Source organism: Eurosta solidaginis, chromosome X, assembly GCF_040869045.1.
Source record: "Eurosta solidaginis isolate ZX-2024a chromosome X, ASM4086904v1, whole genome shotgun sequence".
NCBI lineage: Eukaryota > Metazoa > Arthropoda > Insecta > Diptera > Tephritidae > Eurosta > Eurosta solidaginis.
The window spans coordinates 167,770,162-167,783,751 of NC_090324.1; the positions used below are offsets into that span (position 1 = coordinate 167,770,162).

The following is a 13,590-nucleotide window of genomic DNA, read 5'->3' on the forward strand; positions in this document are numbered from 1 at the left end:
CCTACCTATACATGCCAAACTTTCTTTTCGGCTTTCCCGTATTTTTCATCGATACGTTCATACTATCATGCACTCTTAAATTCACATGCTTACCGCTCCACAAAACGATCACCTACACAGATACATTTGGTTCGTTCCTTGACCGCTGATGCATTCACACGCTCATAGCCTTTTACAATTAAACATCCATATACAAACCAGAACTAAACAAACGCATAGGTGCGTGGCATTCGTCAATGCTGCTAGGCTGTTATCAATATGGTGACTGCTGAAAACAACATGATGCCAATGCGCAACATCTTACTTCCGCTGCAACATTGTGTTCACTATAGCTACAATGTTGTCAATACATAATGTTATTAGGTTAATGGAAACAGTGCGGCCAAGGCACGGACCTGGACACAACACACATAGACACATATACCCGCTGCCACTCATTCCAGCCAGCATTAAGACAGGCTGTCGTTACAGGGTCGCAACCGCCGATGGTGCCTGCACTATGGAGCGTGTGCTTAGAAAAGTTTAAACGCAGCCTGGCGAGTATCATTTCCCGCACCCAACGTGTGGCCTCGACCCACGACTCAATGCCGGGCATATTTCTCTTCACGCCTTTAAACTTTTGTACTGCTTACCTACAAACTAAATCACTGGGCAAATGCTACTAAATAAACCTATATCACAGATACTACGCTACATATCTGATAGTAAATAAAATATCACAGATAGAAAAACTAAATAAAAAATATGATAAAACAAGTAAGGAAGGCTAAGTTCGGGTGTAACTCAACATTACATACTTAGTTGAGAACTATGGAGACAAAAAAGAGAATATCACCATGTAGCAAAGTGAACCTAAGGTAACCCTGGAATGTGTTTGTATGACATGGGTATCAAATGGAAGGTATTAAAGAGTATTTTAAAAGTGATTGGGCCATAATTCTATAGGTGGAAGCAATTTCGGTATATCGCCACAAAGGTGGACCAGGCGTGACTCTAGAATGTGTTTATACGATATGGGTATCAAATGAAATGTGGTAATGTGTATTTTAAAAGGGAGTGATCCTTAGTTCTATAGGTGGACGCCTTTTCGAGACATCGCCATAAAGGTGGACCAGGGATGACTGTAGAATGCGTTTGTACGATATGGGTATCAAATAAAATGGGTTAATGATTATTTAAAAGGGTGTGGGACTTAGTTTTAAAGTTGGACGCCTTTTCGAGGTGGACCAGGGGTGACTCTAGAATGCGTTTGTACGATATGGGTATCAAATGAAATGGGTTAATGATTATTTAAAAGGGAGTGGGCCTTAGTTCTAAAGGTGGACGCCTTTTCCAGATATCGCCATAAAGGTGGGCCAGGGGTGACTTTGAATGCGTTTGTACGATATGGGTATCAAATGAAAGGTGTTAATGAGTAGTTCAACAGGGAGTGGTCCTTAGTTCTATAGGTGGACGCCTTTTCTAGATATTGCCATAGAGGTGGACCAGGGGTGACTCCAGAATGTTTTTGTACGATATGGTTATCAAATGAAATGGGTTAATGATTATTTAAAAGGGAGTGGGCCTTAGTTCTAAAGGTGGACGCCTTTTCCAGATATCGCCACAAAGGTGGACCAAGGGTGACTCTAGAATGTGTTTGTACGATATGGGTATCAAATGAAAGATGTTAAAAAAAAAAAAAAAAAAAAAAAATGAAAGGTGTTAATGAGTGTTTTAAAAGGGAGTGGGTCTTAGTTCTATAGGTGGACGCCTTTACGAGATATCGCCATAGAGGTTGACCTGGGGTGACTCCAGAATGTTTTTGTACGATATGGGTATCAAATGAAAGGTGTTAATGAGTCTTTTAAAATAGAGTGGGCCTTAGTTCTATAGGTGTACGCCTTTTCGAGATATCGCCATAGAGGTGGACCAGCTGTGACTCCAGAATGTGTTTGTACGATTTGGGTATCAAATGAAAAGTGTTAATGAGTATTTTAAATGGGAGTGGGTCTTAGTTCTATAGGTGGACGCCTTTTCTAGATATTGCCATAAAGGTGGACCAGGGGTGATTCTAGAATGTGTTTGTACGATATGGGTAACAAATGAAAGGTATTAATGAGTATTTTAAAAGGGAGTGTGCCTTAGTTCTTTGGAGTACGCCTTTTCGAGATATCGCTATAGAGGTGGACCAGGGGTGACTCCAGAATGTGTTTTTACGAAATGGGTATCAAATGAAAGGTGTTAATGAGTCTTTTAAAAGGGAGTGGGTCTTAGGTCTATAGGTGGACGCCTTTTCGAGATATCGCCATAAAGGTGGACCAGGGATGACTCTAGAATTTGTTTGTACGATATGGGTATCAAATGAAAGGTGTTAATGAGGGTTTTAAAAGGGAGTGGCCCTTAAGTTTATATGTGAAAGCGTTGTTTAGGCCCAAGGCCTAACTTTTACTTGATTGACGGCGCCCCTCCCTAACGTTTTAATAAGATTTCCAGCCACCCACACTCACGCCGAGTTTGTGTGCATGCATGCACATGCATGCGTTTCATACGCATGCACGTGTGTGTGCAGGTTGTCAGCACCCATGCACGTATATATGGGGGCTGTTGTGTGTGTGGCTTTTTTCCCCTCCTTAATACCAGAGGACTTTTTCGCGGCTTAGCGGTTGTCCTCAACGGGATAACCGGCCTCTTTTTCGATCGACCGCCAACCAGCACACATCGCAAGGATCACCATCGTCACTTAAAGCGCCAAGGTAATATTGTATCAACACTGTATATATTCCCATCACTCTAATTTAAAGTATTATTTTATAACGAGGAATTCCTCTTGTGTTTTTATTTATTTCTTTTGAGCGAACCATCCACTCCAAGATCGACCCGCGTGCGCCTACCCACTGCCGGTTCCAGACGCACCCAGGCCGAACATTGGTCCTTACTCCCCGAAAAAGGAACTAAAAGCACCTACAAATTACAGTCCACATATCAACCTGCACAGCACATTTGCATACTAGACAATTTGTCAAAGGATTGCCGCAGCAGCCAAACACAACACGAGAAAAGTGGGATTATATTACACAAATTAGCAGCCACCGGAGCCACAGCCATCACAGCAATAAATACCGCCAGCACAAAAACCAATAAGAAGTAAGTGTCATATTTCTTGCCACTTTTTTTTGAGTGTCCGTGACTAAAAAATTAAGGAAATACCCGTGTTTTTGCGAAAAAATTGAGATCGAGCGGGGGTGAAAAAGGTGAAACTTTATTTTAGTGAGCGCCAGTTTTTTTCTTTCTTAAATTGTTTTTTCTTCGAATTTAATTCACTTGGTTTTAATATTTATTTCGGTCCTTGTGATTATCTGGTTCATCCCCCCACAAGCGGTAAGGTTTTCCAGACACAACACAAGGAAGAGGATAACCTAACCTCACTTTCCTCACTATATTGAATAGGTTTTTTTTTTGTTGTTATTTCGTGCACATCACAAAACGAAGTTAAGTTCAACTTAGTTAATCCGGCGCTCACTTCACTGAAAACACTTTTTGCACTTTTTTTCCGCTTATTCTCAATTCCGAAAAACAATATCGCACGCACTTGTCTTTTTACAATACAACCATTAAACTGTGTAGGTGGCGAGTGGTCCCCTTTTTCTGTTATTTACTGCCGAGGCAAAAGTCCAAAAATAAATCCTTTTTGTTGTCGCAGTTGTGACAAAAAGTCCATAAAATAAACCCTTTTTCGTTGTCGCTACCAAGACAAAAAGTCTGCAATAAACAAAATAAATAATAAACTTGAACGTTCAATAGTTTTTATTTAGGGCTGGGCAGGCATTTTAACTTTGAAGAGTTCCATTTCTATAATCGGCAATTTTCTCGTTAATAAACGTAAATAAAACAATGGAAACCTACATCCGTTTAGCAGAATCAATCGCAGAGTTTGATAAAGATTACAGCCTTATTCCGGAGAGCGACCATAGCAAACACACCCTTGCAATACAGCAGGAAGAGTTGCGGCTCTTGTGGAAGAAGGTAAAGTCTGCGTTTGATTCGCTATTGGGATCTGATGAGGTGTCAGCGGATGACGTTATGGCGATCAGAAAGAAGCAAAAGGCAGCATACGCAATCTACGTGCGATGTTCAGCGTCTATATCTGCTAAGGCAGAAAAATACAAGAAAGCGGACAAGAACGTCAACCCTGAGCAAGAACCTCATGCGCATAAAATTCGCCTCCCTGCTTGCGACACGGAAGTTTTTAAAGGGGATTATCTGTCTTGGCCAACTTTTCGCGACCTTTTCACGGCAATTTATATAAACAATTCCAGCTTGAAAGGGGTGGAAAAGTTATTCCATCTCAACAACAAAACGCAGGGCGAAGCAAAAGATATCGTTAAAAAATGCCCTCTCACAAATGAAGGTTTCGAGATGGGCTGGAAAAACTTGTGTGAAAGATACGAAAACAAACGTATCTTAGTTAAAACACAACTACAAATTTTATTTAACTTAAAAAAGGTAGAAAGTGAGTGTGGCAGTTCAATAAAAAAGCTGCAAAATGATATAAATAATTGTATTTCGTCCCTCAAATGCCACAAAATTGACACTTCCAATTGGGATGCAATCCTGACCTATCTATGCTCAACTAAGTTACCAGAGAGCACGCTGGCTCTTTGGGAGCAAAGTCTAGACCATAAAATGGACATATCCAAGTGGGAGGATATGGATAAATTCCTGTCTAATCGGTTTCAGACACTTGAAACAGTGTCTGGTTTTACAGGGCATGCCACTTCGAAAGTGCAAAAACAAAACGCGTCGCGACAATCGTCAGAAACCCCTACGAAAAGACTTGGTGCTTTTCAAAAGAAAGTATTCCAACAAACAATAAAATCAATTTGTAAAATGTGTAAATCCCCTGAACACAGATTACGCAACTGTTCACGCTTCTGCGAGTTAACCCCAGTAGAAAGGATTAAATTTATAAAATCCACAAGTGGCTGCCTGAATTGCTTATCCCCAGGACACACCGTGACGAAGTGCACCAGTTCCTACAACTGTTCCAAATGCCACTCTCGTCACCACACGCTCCTGCATGCGGATACATCTCAGCACACGGCTGTACGCAATCCTTTCAAAGATGCGGATAATATCCCAACAACTTCGGCACAGGCGCGACAATCTGCGAACCAGAATGTAAAATCCTGTCATGCCAATTCCAGCACAGGCGTGCTATTAGCAACTGCTCGCGTACACATCCGCCATAATGGTACCGACTTCTCCGCACGGGCATTAATTGATTCAGGGTCTGAATGTTCCTTTATAACTGAAAGACTGAAACGCAGAATCAATTTGCCAGCGAGCAAAATGCATGCCCAAGTTTCCGGCATCACAAATTCGGTGTCAGCTCAGGTGAAAGAAGCATCCAAAATTGAATTACGTTCACCAGTGGATGCCTGCTTCAGCCTGACTACACCCGTTCTAGTCTTAGCCAAACTCACTGGGAATCTTCCATCCTGCCATATCAACGTCATGACTATGCAGGCATTCCCAGACTTGGTTTTGGCAGACAAGAGGTTCTACATCAACGAAGATGTAGACCTCATACTTGGAGGAGACATATATCCCCAAATTATACTGAGCGGTCTGAAAAAGAATGTACTAAATACACTTTTGGCCCAAGAGACAGTGTTCGGTTGGATACTAACCGGTCGCATCGAAGCACCGAGTCCAACGAAGAGCATCATGTCATTCTACAACGAGGTTGCGTTGGACAACCAATTAAAAACTTTCTGGGAGGTAGAAAATGTTCCCAAAAACAAAATGCTTAATGAAGAAGAAAGGTGTTGTGAACAATTATATAAGGACACAACAAAACGTGATGAAAGTGGAAGATATACAGTTTCGCTACCATTCAGGCAGGATTACCCTGAGAAGATTGCATTAGGACCGTCCCTAAAGCGCGCATGTTCACAATTCTTCAGAAATGAGGGGCGATTACTGAAAAACCAAGAGTTAGGGAAAGAGTATGTTCGGGTGTTATCCGAATACGAAACGCTTGGACATATGAAAAAAATTAAAAATAGTGTACCATCCGACGATTCGGATAATTATTTTCTGCCACACCACGCCGTTGTCAAAGCAGAAAGTGTAACGACGAAAGTCCGAGTCGTTTTCAATGCCTCAAGCCCGACGGCTAATGGCACTAGCCTAAACGACATTCTCCTCCCTGGTCCAATACTACAAGCAGATCTCCCAATTCTTATTCTACGTTGGAGACTCTATCGATATGTCTTTAATAGCGATATAGAGAAAATGTATAGGCAAATTTGGATGGATGCCAAATTTCAGAGGATTGTTTTCCGAAAGGACATTAGTGAACCCATAGGCCTCTACGAGTTAAAGACTGTAACGTTCGGAGTTAACTGCGCTCCATACCTGGCCATCAGAACGCTTCTACAGCTAGCTGACGATGTGGAACATTCCCATCCAACAGCATCGAGCATCCTGCGAGAGTGCATGTATGTAGACGACGTATTAGCGGGAGGACACACCATCGCATCGGCCATTAAGGCAAGGGATGAAATACGACAGGTACTACAGTCAGCTAGTTTTCCACTTCGGAAATGGACATCAAACTCGGAGGCAGTTCTAAAAGACATCCCGAAAACTGATCGACTAAGCGAAGACTTTCTGGCGTTCGAAGACACCAGCACCGTGAAGGCATTGGGCATAAGATGGAATGCGCACTCCGATCTCTTTTATTTTAAAGCAGGACCACTGGAGGATCCAGAAAAACTAACTAAGCGAGAAATATTGTCAGCCATCGCCAAGCTGTTCGACCCATTAGGGTGGCTCGCCCCAATGGTCATAGTGGCGAAAATATTAATGCAGAATATTTGGTTAGAAGGCACCGGATGAGATGAGCCTGTCTCACCAAATACATTAGAACGGTGGAAAACCTTCACCCAACACTATGGCGAAATAGATAACATACGGATACCGCGGTGGGTAAATTTTTCCCGGGAAGGCGGAATAGAAATCCACGGTTTCTGTGACGCTTTCGAGAAAGCATATGCTGCAACGATATATATGCGCGTAAAAAGAGACGATCAGGTTTTCATACACTTACTCTTAGCAAAAACCAGGGTAGCTCCAGTGAAAACCATCTCTCTACCACGTTTAGAACTCTGCGGCGCCGTGCTTCTCGCAGAAATGATGGAATCAATATTCCGAAATATTCATTTGGGACCAGTAAAAGTTCACCTCTGGACGGATTCAACCATCGTACTCGCATGGATACGCAAGCCGCCCTGTACTTGGTCAACCTTCGTCGCACATCGAATCACCAAGATCCTCGATATGGTCGGTAATAAGGACTGGCTTCACGTTGACTCGGAATCTAACCCAGCGCACTTAGGGAGCAGAGGACTACTAGCGTCAGATTTGGTCAACAATTCGTTGTGGTGGCAGGGACCTTCTTGGCTGCAAGAAGACAATTCCCACTGGCCAGCACAAGACACCGAATACAACACGTCAATTGAGGAAAAGCGGATAAAGTTTCATGCAGCGTCAGTAAACAACAACCCTAAAATCCTTGATAGGTTCTCCGACCTTTCAAGGGCGCTGCGGGTTATATCTTACATTTTTCGATTTGCCCGCAGAACACATCCCAAAACTAGAGTTTCCTTCAATAGGCAGTCTCATACAATCGCACCTGATGAAATCGAAACTACGTCACAACGATTTTTAGCTATATGCCAGAGGAAATATTATCAAGCAGAGTATGCCAACTTGAAGTCAGGGAAACCAATTCATGGGAAGAGTGAAATTTTACCCTTAAACCCATTTATCGATTCTGATGGTATAATCAGAACTGGTGGTAGGATTGACGCATCCAAAGATATGCCCTACAACGAACGACACCCAATTATCCTGCCGTACACGTGTAGGCTATCCAGACTCCTAGTTGAGTTTATACATAAGATCTCCCTCCATGGAGAAAACCAGCTGATGCTGCGCTTTATTCGCTCTCAGTACTGGATACCGCGTGTTAAAACCATGATTAGGTCTGTCATCCACAAATGTAAAGTGTGTACTATTTACAAGAAGCGGGCACAAACTCAACTCATGGGCATCCTTCCCAAGGAGCGCACCACTTTTTCCAGGGCCTTCACAAATACAGGGGTAGATTTCGCCGGACCTTTTGACATAAAGTCCTACCGAGGGAGAGGGTGTCGGACCTCAAAGGGATATGTATGTTTGTTCGTCTGTTTTTCAACGAAAGCTATTCATCTTGAAGCGACAAACGACCTTAGTACCGGGTCCTTCTTGGCTGCCTTTTCCAGATTTGTAGCCAGACGAGGATGCCCAAAAAACGTCTACTCCGACAACGGTACAAACTTTGTCGGAGCTTCACGATCCTTACGATCGGAGTTCAAGGCATTTCTTCGGGAAGCGAGGGACGATACCATAAATAAATATAGCCACCAAACTCTCGCATGGCATTTCATACCCCCAGGTGCTCCTCACATGGGAGGCTTGTGGGAGGCAGGGGTAAAAAGTTTTAAAACCCATTATAAAAAAATCGCGTCCGACCATAAATATACCTTAGAGGAGTTTACGACCCTGTTATGCCGAATAGAGGCATGTCTTAACTCTAGACCACTGAGTCCCTCATCAAATGAACCTTCCGACCTGGAGCCGCTTACTCCAGGCCATTTTCTCGTGGGTGGGCATCTGTTAGCTCCACCCGAACTCGACTGTGACGAGAATCCTGCCTCAATAGTCAACAGATGGCAAAAAATGAAGGCCTTGCATCATACTTTCTGCCAAAGATGGAAATCGGAATATCTCACCGAGATCCAGAAACGATATAAGTGGAAACATCCACAATCCAATTTAAAATCCGGAGACCTGGTCGTTATCAAGGAGGATAACCTCCAACCTAACGAGTGGAGAATGGGGAGGATCGTCAACATACACCCAGGCTCTGGCAACCGTGTGCGTGTTGTTGACGTCCAGACAACCAAGGGACAAATAACTAGACCAATTTCGAAATTGGTACTCCTTCCGTCCCACGACAAGGAGGAGGAAATGTAAGGGGCAAAATTCCGCCTCACAAAACCCCATAAAACCACAACACTATTTCCCCCGACTACCTACAATTAGAGGCCCACGGTTAGTGATAGAATCGAAAGCATATTAAGGAACCCACGTCTTCGTGTCTCTCCATCCTTAAGCTTGTGTTTTCTCCCGAGCCATATATTATCATCAACCCCCCGGTCTCGTGAGGGTGCGAGTCTACCGGAGGGGAAACCTAAGGCGTACTACGCGATGGCAATGGGGAAAGGGAGCGCGGGACATAAAGACGCGTTCAACCACGCGCCGTGATGCCCCGCTATCCCTAAGCTTGCGTCGCTCCCGAGGCCCTAATTATAATCAACCACCCCGGTCTCGTGATGGTGCGAGTCTACCGGAGGGTGCTCCTACAACTTATTTTTCTTTTTTTCTCACCCCCGGTCTCGTACCGAGTCTGCCGGAGGGGGAATCCTACACCTAGCTACTTGTGGGCAATGGGGAAAGGGAGCTAGAGGCACGAGGACGCATGAGAGCTTATCAAAAGCTCGCAAAACCAAAAGGCACAACTCAGTGCTTCATGAAGACACTAACCGCGGGCCCCTTGAAGAAACCATCCCACAAGTCACTCGCTCACCCAGAGCGAAGACATCAGAAAACACCCAAATTCACTCACTCCCCAGAGCGAGGACAACATCAAACCCCAATTCACTCGCTCCCCCAGAGCGAGGACACCAGAAAAGCCTACCGCAGAAGGGGAACCCATCTGCCACAGAAAGCCAAGGCATTCGGCCCATTAAATTTTTAAACAAATTTCACAAGGTCAACGCAAATTTCACTCGTTCGCCCGAAACGAGGCCATCCAACAATCCTAACGCAGATTCGCTATCTGCTACAGAACCTAAAGACATGCGACCCAATATATTTTTAAATTTTCAAAAGAACATCCCACAATTCACTCGCTCACCCCGAGCGAGGTCACCAGAACCCTCATGCAGATTTGCATCTGCCACAGAACATCCAGACCAAGCCGTTGCATACTGTAATTGACGTTTACGGAATGGTTCCAAATGGAATACGATAGAGAAAGCGTGAATACGCCACATCATATAATCGACACTTACACGATTTGGTGTACGTTCCAACAATGGACCTAAAGCATCGAAGAAACTAGGCACTGATAGATTAACAGGTTCACCTTCTGTTACTTGGGTTTCGGAAGGCGATAAAGCGTATGTGTACTTCAACTATTGCACAGAGGGATAGGTTTCTTGTAACTGGTTTTTGGCGCCGAAATTATAGAGCTCATTGGTGTTGCGACATTTTTCAGCGGGCCGGAGATGTTGGTCAATGCGTTTTCGAAATCAATCGATTCACGGAGCCCCTTCGCTGCACGTTCCTTATTAGCACAAAATAGTATAGCAATATCCACCTGTGATCCAGATAAGTTTGATTTAACAGATCGTTGGACATACTCAGACGTTGCTTCGGCGGCACCCACTAAAACTTCAAATATCCCCAATGAATTTTTGTTGACAATAAAAAAGGAGGAACACGCTGATTCTATGCGCTTTTCATTCGAGTATCGCAAGGACATACCTTGTTCGATACTGAAATATTATCAAAGTTTGCTGATAAGCCTAAAAATTCACAATGGTTCTCTGCTTATAAATACCATTGGTCCTGCATCAGCTTACCCACAATGCTTGAAGTTACGCCGTGCTCCTCAGATCAATTGGATCCAACAGCCCGTGGACGTTTACTTGCGAGCAAAGTTGGATATGGCGCATTTACAACTTTACCAGGCTTCCGCGAAATTATTGGCCCTAAAATTGTAGCCGCTCTACGCCGTAAAGATTTGGCAGTTACACATGCTGCAATCGATATGATAAACGCACTCTTGCATTCAGTGAATCATTAACTGTTAATGATCATTGCAACAACAAGTTTTTTCAATTAGAAGGAAAGTTGTCTAAGCGGGGTCGCCCTCGGCATTGCTTGGCAAGCGCTCCGCGCGTAATTCTGCCATGAAAAACGCTCAAAGAGGACACATCTGCCTTGAGGATGTAGTTCAGAGTCGGCACAAAAGAAGAGGAGCACATTGTTAGAGAAGCTCGGCTTAGAATCTCTTCCTAGGTTATCGCGCCTTATATTATTTGTCTATAATTGCGCAATTCACAAAAGTGTATTCAAGCACAATTTAAGGTTTGGATCGTTTTCATGGTTTCCACTATAAAATTTGACCACATACGGCGAATAGGACACCTTGTGAATTGCCTAAATTATTTTTTAGCAAACGGCTCTTCATACCGAACTGTGATTACTCGAAAGTGCATTTCATTAACATTTCGCTATTAAATAAGAAAACTTTATAAAATGTTCGATTTCATACTCTGGCCCACGGTGTCCCTGAACTCCCATTATTTTTAAACTCTAGGCAAGAGGTGTTCCTCAGCCTCTAAAAGGGCCTGCGATTTTTGTGGCGCTGTCGTTTTTGAATTTGTTTGTCCAGATTTTTTAGGATCATGACGGCGAATAGGACACCTTGTGAATTGCCTAAATTATTTTTTAGCAAACGACTCTTCATACCGAACTGTGATTACTCGAAAGTGCATTTCATTAACATTTCGCTATTAAATAAGAAAACTTTATAAAATGTTCGATTTCATACTCTGGCCCACGGTGTCCCTGAACTCCCATTATTTTTAAACTCTAGGCAAGAGGTGTTCCTCAGCCTCTAAAAGGGCCTGCGATTTTTGTGGCGCTGTCGTTTTTGAATTTGTTTGTCCAGATTTTTTAGGATCATGACCCCTAAGAATATTGATGCAACCTCCTCTTCCAGCAAAACCTAACGTTAAATTTAAAATCAAAATATATAGTGAAGCTATACACGATATAACAATTGCTAATGATGTGGCAAAACCTTTTAATATGTTATCAGCACATTCAACAATAACAGCAACAATTAGGCCATCACCAGCTTGTAAAAATATTAAATACCCCATAAATAAGTCATAACCGAAGAAACCATTTTTCAAAATTTGACGTCCATCATTAACGAAACATGTTAGTACACCGAATGGTATACTCAATAAACTTCATATATCGGCACTTTTAAGAAATTTTTTTTTTATATATACCGGCAAAACCGGATCGAAAACAAGCACCAAGTGCAGCCCATAAACCAAGTAAACGATTTTGTTCACGACCGCTTGTTTGTTCTTTACCACCAACCTTAGTCTTGTCGACCGTTTGTGCTAGTTGTACCATAACTACGCCTGCAATTAGTAGTACTAGCGCACCCCATTGTGTCTGGATGAGACGCCGGCGCAGTATGATTACGGCAAACATAGCTGTGGTGAGTACTTTTAGTTGATAAACGACTTGATAGGTAGCTGCATCCAGATGCAGAAGCAGACACGTAAATTGAATCTATTGCAACTTTTGTGTATTTACTATAGATAAAACGTCTCTTTTTTTTATAAAAAACTTAACGCAATTCTTTTCGAAAAATTCACAAACAAATTACTTCATGAAAGTCGAGTATAAACTACTTTATTTACTTTTCCATTTCCATTAATTTGGTACTGCTTGGCAAAATTCAGCACTTAAAATTAATTAGCCAACATAGAATTACAAATATCTCTGCATGTTTTAACCTTGTTCTTGTGCCAGTTCACGCGCCTCAGCGCGCTCCAATTCAGCAATACGTTTCAAACCCTTGGAGCCGAGAATACCACCTCCCCAGTGTTTACGGATCTCACCATGCGCAGTTACAACCAGCTGTGCCTTCTTTTGCTCCATCAGCAGTCACGGTATTTGTACCAGACCGCACGAAAGTGAGTTTTTTCTTGGGTTGTACATCCTTGCCCTTGGTTTTAGCTTCCTCAATCCTCTTTAAACGTTGCTGTTTAGCACGCGCCGATTCTGGGCAGTGTTTCTCCAGAAGTTTGAATGTTTTTGCTGCTGTTGTTTTATCTAAATTGATGATTTGGTGGAGGTACCTTCAAACACTTTTGCAAAACAGCCTTTTGGCGCTGAACCCGAATATATTAGGGCCATTTTACAAAACGGGATAAGTCACGTTTAGGTTGGACATAATGGCCTATGCCGAAATTCTTGGGACGCTTTTCGAAGAGCTGGTTAACCACCTTCTCTACAACAGGTTTCTTGACGGCCAACGGTGCGGGTGCAACCTTCTTGGTAACTGGCTTCTTCTTTGGCCTAAGCTTCTTCGCAACCATTTCGGATTGTTTTCTGAACGCGATATAATTGAAAAACGCAGATTTTATTAGCTGCTCAAAGTTAAGAGCTGTTTTTCTCTCTGCTTGTTAAAAAGGTATTGCACGTATTGTTGAAATTTGCCAATTCGCATATGGGCAGCTGTCAGACAAACAGCTGCTCAGTTGGTGCTGCCGGCTGGAATGACGACTGCCCTCTGCATAAGGCAACTGGGGTATTTTACAACTAGGGCGGTTTAGGCAAAGAGGGGACTTTTAGAAACATTATTGGGCTGCGAATGTTTCCGCATGGACATACTCTTACGAAAGA

At 43.0% G+C, this 13,590-nt stretch overlaps 2 pseudogenes; both read right to left on the reverse strand.

The window, feature by feature from the left end:
• Positions 1-11,744: 11,744 nt before the first annotated feature.
• LOC137235233 (UDP-N-acetylglucosamine transporter-like) lies at positions 11,745-12,668 on the reverse strand (annotated as a pseudogene).
• A 25-nt stretch (positions 12,669-12,693) lies between these two features.
• Positions 12,694-13,283, reverse strand: LOC137235234 (large ribosomal subunit protein eL8-like; annotated as a pseudogene).
• Between the last annotated feature and the right edge of the window lie 307 nt (positions 13,284-13,590).